Consider the following 8,434-nt stretch of genomic DNA (forward strand, 5'->3'; position numbering starts at 1 on the left):
TGAAAGAAAAATTTGAACTGCGCGTAACCAGTATGAGAAATTTAGGCTTATACCATTTAATTCAAATATTTGCAATGTATCCTAGCGTGTCTACATCACATGGTATATTCATTTGTCATAGTTTATAGTGATTAAAGTCACTGATTATTTTTCGTCGAACAATCATCATTATCAAATCAGCCGTTAACTGTCAACTGATGATCACAGATCTAGTTGAATAACGTGTAGATTAATTTTATTAAAAATAAATAAATAATAATTACCTAGTGGTAGTGGTAGTCGAGAAATCGGCACTTTTACCCTATGTTTATTTGAAATAATTATCCTTTGTTAGTAATTTGGAACACTTTGGTATAAACATTTCTCAGTATGTACCTACCTAACTTAGAACACCATTTGTATATTCTGTTATTTAAAATCTCAAATATCTGCAAAGTAGTTATAATATAGAGGGCAAAAGAGGAAGAGGAAGACCGAGGATTAACTACATGGGTCAGATAAAGGAAACACTAGGCGTCATGTCGTATAGGGAGATAAAGGATATTGCCTGGGATAGAGCTGGCTGGAGGAAGATGCATGAATTAGTTGCACCGACAAGAGGAAACTCTTAAATGAAAATGAATGAGTTATAATATGTGTCTAATACCTAACTTAATCTTTCTTATAAAGCTTTTTCATTCTAACGGTTTTTTTAATGGGTGAAGATTGAATGATACTCTCGCCTATCGATATACGTTGGCGGGGTACCAGTGTGACAGGTGAAGATGAAGGCAGGTCAGTTGGCCCATAGTGAACAATTGAACAAGAATTAATCACTATGGCTTCCAGGGGGAACCGCGTGCAGGTCGACCTGATAGGGTGTATTGCTAGCAATGGGGTCGTTAAATCTTATTACTAACAATCACTTTCCCCCCTCATTCTAACAGTTAGATACCTACAACAAAATTAAAGAAGCATTGTCCAATTTTTAAATATTTTAATAGTTTTGTTTATGGATAAATAAATAAGGTAGGTTAAGGGTTTAAAAAATCTACCACAAAGATGGCAAAATGAAAACCTATTATAAAAAAATATTGTTAAAAATGTCAAACCTCTCATAAACTTAATTTAGGTATTGAACTGTTTTGTTCTTTTCTTTTCTGTTAAATTTGCGCAGGATAGGAACTAGGCAATGTATCCTACTACTAGTTCCTATTAGTTACTAGCAATTTCTTCTCTTTTTGATAGTAGGTACTTTTGATTAGCCATTGAACAGTCTATGAGAAATTATTAGGTATATTATTATTAGATATTTTATAAAACTTTAACTGTTCACTACTGGCTAGGCCTTCTCTATTAGGAGAGTTTTGCCAGTAGTTGCCACGCTTGGCAAGTGTGTTCGCAACCACAGTTAAGCTTTGGTATTTTAAAAGGGACGCTGCTGCCTATTCGTCGACCATTTTTGATGGGTGAAAATGGTATGGTAACCCCGCCTGCGTTAACGAGATACGCTGCCGGAGCACCAGTGAAGGGTAATCAATGAAAATGAAAACAGGCCAGTTAGCCCATCATGATGAATTCATCAGGAATTAACCATGATAGTATCCAGGGAGAACCGCGAGGAGGTTGATCTGGTTGGGTATATTGCTAGCAATGGGATTCTCAGTCTTCATTACTAACAATCCCTTTCTCCCCATCCGTCGACCATTGAATTCCTTTAGTTGCCTCTTGCGACATCCACCGTAAAGAAAAGAATGGCCTATTCTATGCCGGTACAGCACTGCTATGAGGATTAGTGAACGGGAACATCTAAGAATAGAATAAAATAGAATAGAAACATTTATTGCCATACAATTACAATACAAAATACAAATAACATATACAAAAAGTGTCCCACACCCGGCAAAAGGAACCGGCTCAGCTGATGCTGTGAGTGTCCCAACGCAATGTGAACAGCTGCACAGCACTGGTTTTCAGCCAGTCCCTCACTTAACAAAACATCTAGAGTGATAGAAAGGATACTTTAATAAAATAGTATCGAATTGTAGATTTTCCTCGTAAGAAGGCAGAAATAAATCACACGACGCGAAAGTCTTAAAATATTTAAGTGTAAAATACATAGTTGCGAATTACTTCCAAATTATCAATAAAATGGTGGAATGGTAACGCATGGGGGGTATCATGGGTGAAACAGTATACTCTGTTATGTCCATTGTACTGCTCATGACGGTTACCACTTTACATCAGGTGGGCCGTCAGCTTGTTTGCTATTTTAAATTGAATAAAAAAAATTTTTTTTTTGATAGAACCGGTCTAAGCGTTTTTTAAGCCTACAATACTAGGAATGTTTTTATTTTTATGGTGAAAACGGAATGATAGCTCCGTCTGAGTTAAGGGAATACGCTGGCGGGGTACCAGTAAAGAGTGATAGATAAGAATGTAAGTATGATGAATTCATCAGGAATTAACCATGATGGTTTCCAGGGAAGATTGTGTGGAGGTCGACCTAGTTGGGTATTTAATCCCTTCACCTTAGTAGGGTGTCACGTGCCAGTTGCCAATTTAGTGTCTATTTGAATTCTTGTTTTGAATGGGACCTATCTACCTATACAATTTTTTTTTATTTCAACCTGATGGAAAGATGAATGTCGAGAATGTTTTAATGAAAATATTATTAGATGAAGACTTAAAAATAGATAGATTCATGGATTGTGTGAAAGACGATACGGCCAGAAAGGAAGCGACTGCAAATAAAGAAGAGAAAAAACATATTACGTCGACTATAATATGATATAAGACATGAAAGGTAATCATAATGATGATGGAAGCGGCAATCACATATTTTATTTACTGAAAAAAAAATAGGTGGGTATTTAAAATTAAAATAAATTAGACCTCAGTATTATGTATACAACATATAGGTCCATTTTTTATCACTTTCCGTTAAGTGGGCCGTCAGCTTGTTTGCTATTTTAAGTACCTAACAGAAACAAACTTTATGTCATTTTAAACCTTACAAATTTGTCAAATTATGTGAAATCTTTTAAAAGATATCAAAATTTACCGATAGTCGACTTTATACATTGCTGCTTGCCAAAGTTAAAAATAAAGAATACTGCCAAAAAGCTGGCACGTTACCTAATACATTTAGATATTGATACAGCTATTGTTGTCAACCTATTAGGTACCACAGAGTAAGTAAATACTATTCACAATATTATTTTTAAGAGTCGGCACTGCTTTTAATTAAATTACTAACTTAAGAAAAAACTGAAGAACGATTCTATGTAACTTAAAAGTATCAACATAATAAAATAAATGCATTTTCATAATACATATTGTATAAATATATTTATACCTTGGGGGGGGAAAGGGATTGTTAGTAATGGAGACTAAAAATCCCATTGCTAGCAATATACCCACCCAGATCGACCTCCTCGTGGTTCCCCCTGGAAACTATCATGGTTAATTCCTGACGAAATCATCATGATGGGCTAACTGGTCTGTTTTCATTCTCATCGATCACCCTTCACTAGTGCTCCGCCAGCGTATCCTGTTAGCGCAGGCGGGGTTACCATTCCATTGTCACCCATCAAAAAAAAAAAAATTATACCTAGCTATTATATAGTTTTAAAATTTTCAAATTCAATAAACTTGTTGTACAGATTTCTTACAAAATTTATTTAGTTCGAAGTGATGAGGGCCTGAGGTATTTAGATATAATAAGTATGGCTAGGTGTGTATCCAGGTATATTATGTACCTACAGGTATATATTCATTTATTTTATCTATTCAGGTAAAGTGTTGTGCGCATATTTCGGAAAAATATAGCAGTTTATTATTATACTAGGCTTACAATATCCACTACGTAGAGAAGGTATCTAGTTCTATTTCTATCTAGTAGATACCTATTTCCGTCGTCCAATCTTCCAATTGAGAAAAACCTACTTATAAATAAATATATCGATCGGAATATGAGTAGATGATTAGACAATAGCTTCATAAGTATTATATGTGTTAAATTAGAATGTAACATATCCATTTATAATACATTCAAAACCATTCAGTAGTTTTTGCATGAAAGAGAAGAAACATCCCTCACAAATCAGAATTAATAATAATTATAAAAGAAGAATCTAATACCGAATCTACTATTTCAAATACTAAGCAAATCCAAACAGGTGCGCTCAAGAATAAAATATTTTATTTGTAGCAGTATATTGCTGTGTAATTGCCAAGTCACTATAAATATTATAGAAATAAATTGTTTTTAATTTTGATATGGTCACTATAAATGTAAGTAGGTAATTAATTATCTGATTAGAATTATTTTGTTTAATTCCGCTGTTATTAGTATGTGTGTGACTGCCAACGCTTGAAGACGGACTACCATTGTTACTAATATTAATACTTATTAATTTATTATTATTTTAGCCGTTAACTGTCCACTGCTGGACATAATCCTTCCCTATGAGGGGAGTTTTGCCAGTATTTGCCACGCTTGACAGGAGGATTGGCAACTGTCGTTGGCTAATAAGTTGTTGTTAATAATTCTAATTAAATAACCAGTGATATGGACTTCTTCAAGATAACACCTAGTTTACTAAAATGATAGGTAATTGTTTAAAAGTCGTTGAATAGGTGCTTCTGTAGACACAAATAAAATAACTAACTTGGTCTTACATGAGAATTCACAACTTTTTGTAATGAAATAACTGCGTAGTGAGACTTGGCATTTTTTTACATTTTATGTTTTTTATATGATTTCACATTTATAATGGCAGTAGGATTAATTTTAGATATCTGTCTACTGTAATATAATAATAAAAGTACCTTTGTCCATATTTATATATTTTTTACTTATTAACAGAGTAAGCAAATAAACAATTTACCAGATGGAGACTTTGTACAAAAGTCGATTGCTTGGGTACCTCTATCCCATTCGTGTTCCTACCGTGAAGAAGTTGGGCGAAACAGTATATTCTGTTACGTCCATGGTACTGCTCATGTCTATAGGCGACGGTTACCACTTTCCATAAGGTGGGCCGTTAGCTTGTTTGCCATTCTAAGTTGTATATAAAAAATAATAATAAAAAAAAAACATGCACTTCACTTCACGGTAAGTTATTACCGTTTTACATGAACATCTACTTATAGTATGACAAATAGAGAAATTGCAGGTGTATTGCCGATCTCTTGAAGGAATATGACACCAAGCAGTATTCTCACATTGTTTTCGGAGAGTCGGTTTACAAGCAGAAAGTGCGTGTTAATTCAACAACGAAAAACTAGAAAGTGCTTAAAAAATCACCACTAATAATGTAGTTTGTAGCGTATTGTATGATAATGAAATGTCACCAATATACTAATAAATAGGTCGAATACTAAGAATAGCAGATAAATACACTTGATTTAACCTACCCTTTATTTACACTAGTTTGTTATAAAAAAAAGAAGATCAAGAAAAAATATGTACCTACCCACTTTGGTGTGAATTGACGGTAGCGATAAATAGTCGTATTTCCCATCAACATTGTGGTCGAACCACCCACGGCGCGCGGGCATGCAAAAAATACTATGTCCCTACCTGTCTCTATTTGAATAGTAACAGTTAATTTTAGTCAAGTAGCTATATTATGCACACTCCAGCCCGCGACTGGGTAATGCAAGAAGTTCAACGCCAATTATTTATTGCTTATTTGGCAATTGCTTTTAATTAGAATGTACATTGGCATAATGAGCAAGATGTCAGCCTTAAAATAAATGTTAGCTAATAAAAAAAATGTGATTAAAGTAAAATAGTTAATTGTATTCTAAAGATGTTTTTATAACTGTCAAATAACAGGTAAATAGTTTTGCTTAAAAAAAGTGACTTAAATAGTGAACGGTTACCTTAATTGTGAACATAAAGGCACCGATGAAGATGTTTCGTAAATACATTCATTGCATTGGAAATATTTGAATTTAGAACGCGGTATCACGTGTCTGCAAATTAAATTGACAACATACAATTTTCTACTCTGCAGCAATGTAGTTTAAATCGTGAAAAAAATAATATAAACTATTATGGAACTAAACCCAATCGATTATTGTTTAGAATTAACTACAAAATTGAGTAATAAAGTCACAAAAATACACATGGATTAAGAAATCCATTTTTTTTTGGAAGTCATTTAAAAATGGGATCAATACGAAAGGAAATCCAATAGATGGAATAATAATTATTAAAATCAATCCATAATTGGCTAAGATATGGTGTAACATAATTACGATTTACACTGAAGTGTTTATTAGTATATTTAAATAGTGTTTGCATTATTTAAGTACTTTAAGCCTTTGTTTTTTTTTTGTTTAAATATTACATTTGAAAAAAGAAGTTCCAATTTCGAATTTGGCGAGGAACAGCCGAGTTTGACCTAACGTAAGCCTATTCGGTTACAAAAGCGGTGCGGGCGTTGACCCGCGCGTGGCCAACCCCTGACCTTGGCGTATCGTAAACTGAACCGACTGACGTAACCGTGACTCTTTCCTACAAAGGCCACATGTGTTTTGATGGTACATTCGCAAACACAAGTACCTGTGCTACGTCAATATTTTCAAAACGATACCTTAATATCCGATATTTTTGACAAAGTTTGATAATCTATAATCAACTTGCATTGCATTGGCTCCATAATTAAAAAAATGCCTTTTTATGCCACAATCCTAATATTTTTACTAATTTTTGTTTGAGGTCTTAACGAATGAACCAATTGTCATACTTTATTATTAATATGCTGTTTACAATGAAGAAAGATGTAAGCTACTTTTCATTTCGGTCACACAATCGAAACCGCGACTAAATACTAGTTTTATATAATTATGTGTGGTGCTTAAGTTCGAAATTGCATGTATTTACTTATAATATCGGACAACACCTGGAAAAGCTACATCAATAAGCAAATAAATTACCTCAAATGATTACCCGTTTACAGAAAGAAGTGCAGCTATTTAAATAAGTAAAACGAAAATGCCTATGTCTATTTTATTTTAAAAATAGAGTCTGATAAAAACAAGACTTTGTGTATCTGTCAGAGAAAAGGTTAAAACGATCATTATGTACCTGTACAGAGGAGACAATAAAGAATTATTGACAATATTTATAGACAGGTAGGTAGGTATTTGGTAAGGTAAAATTATAAAACAAAAAGAGCGGCCAAGTGTGTGCTCGATATGCGCAAATAGAGTTCAGTAGGTAAACTATTTTTTACCGAAGAAATATAAAGTTTTTTTTTACATCAAAATTAAGTTTCAATGGGAATAAATTAGTGTTCGGTTCTAATAAAGTAGTAAATTCATTAACTTCAAAAAGAAGAACCAAAACCAGTGAAGATTTGACGAAAAAATCAAATGCATATAAAAAGTTTAATTCAATACCTCTTTTTTAAAATCGGTTTTATAATTGTAATTATCAATTAATTATCGCTCGTAAAATATTGATTTAATCAATATTTTTTTAAAAGTTACAGATATCCAGATATATGCTTAATATGTTGAAATTAATCATAATTTATTTTATAGCTTGTATTTTAGGTTTAGGTGAATAGCCTACGTAAGATCTAAATTTGAATATTTAGACTGAAAAAACTTTAGTTCGCACAAATTTTTCACCTGCTTTTTAATAAAATTAAAAGTAAAGTAGATATTTCGTCATATAAATAGTAATTATTTTCTGTGTATTAATTCACTGTTCGTGTTATGACTTCTTGATAGAACTATAAAAAAAAAATAAGAAGAATAATTTTTTTTTTATTCAAGAAAGATACAGTTGCATAAGGTACAATTTACAATTTTTACAATTTATATTAAACGAGGAAATATCTGCATTGCCGTCAGTCCCCAAACTAGACCAGACCTGTATCTTGGGGACTATGAGTGCGATTACCTATTAAGTACACTTTATTTACAAAAAAAAAATAAGGAAAACTATGTGAAAAGGTGCGCGCGTGTGTGTTGTGTAACTTCATTATATCAACTATATAATATTATACAAAATACTTATACTTTATTCTACTGACTTTATTGAAATGTTTGTGTGTTTTATTAAGTGTCCAACTATTTCTTTAAGTACCCATTACCACATCAAGTGTCAAATGTAAAATGAACAGTTACAAATTTTCTTAATCTACGAACTATATCTTCATATTGTCAACAACAAACAAGACCAACACCGCCCCCTATGCAATTATTGTGAAACTATTACGACGATAGAAAAGTACGCCACCCTTCCCCACTCGAGGAAAATCTAAGAAAATTTCTCCCCTTCACGTATGTGGAAGCGTAGCATCGCGTGTGTAGCACACAGAAACGAACCAGTTCATGATCACCTCGCTACAGTTGCGCTGCCATCTATCGGGGAATAGATGAATTATTTTTATATGAATTTTATGTCCGCAAATCCCCTAAAATAGCAATG

This window comes from Galleria mellonella, unplaced genomic scaffold (assembly GCF_026898425.1).
Source record: "Galleria mellonella isolate WM207_F2 unplaced genomic scaffold, CSIRO_AGI_GalMel_v1 utg55, whole genome shotgun sequence".
Classification (NCBI taxonomy): domain Eukaryota; kingdom Metazoa; phylum Arthropoda; class Insecta; order Lepidoptera; family Pyralidae; genus Galleria; species Galleria mellonella.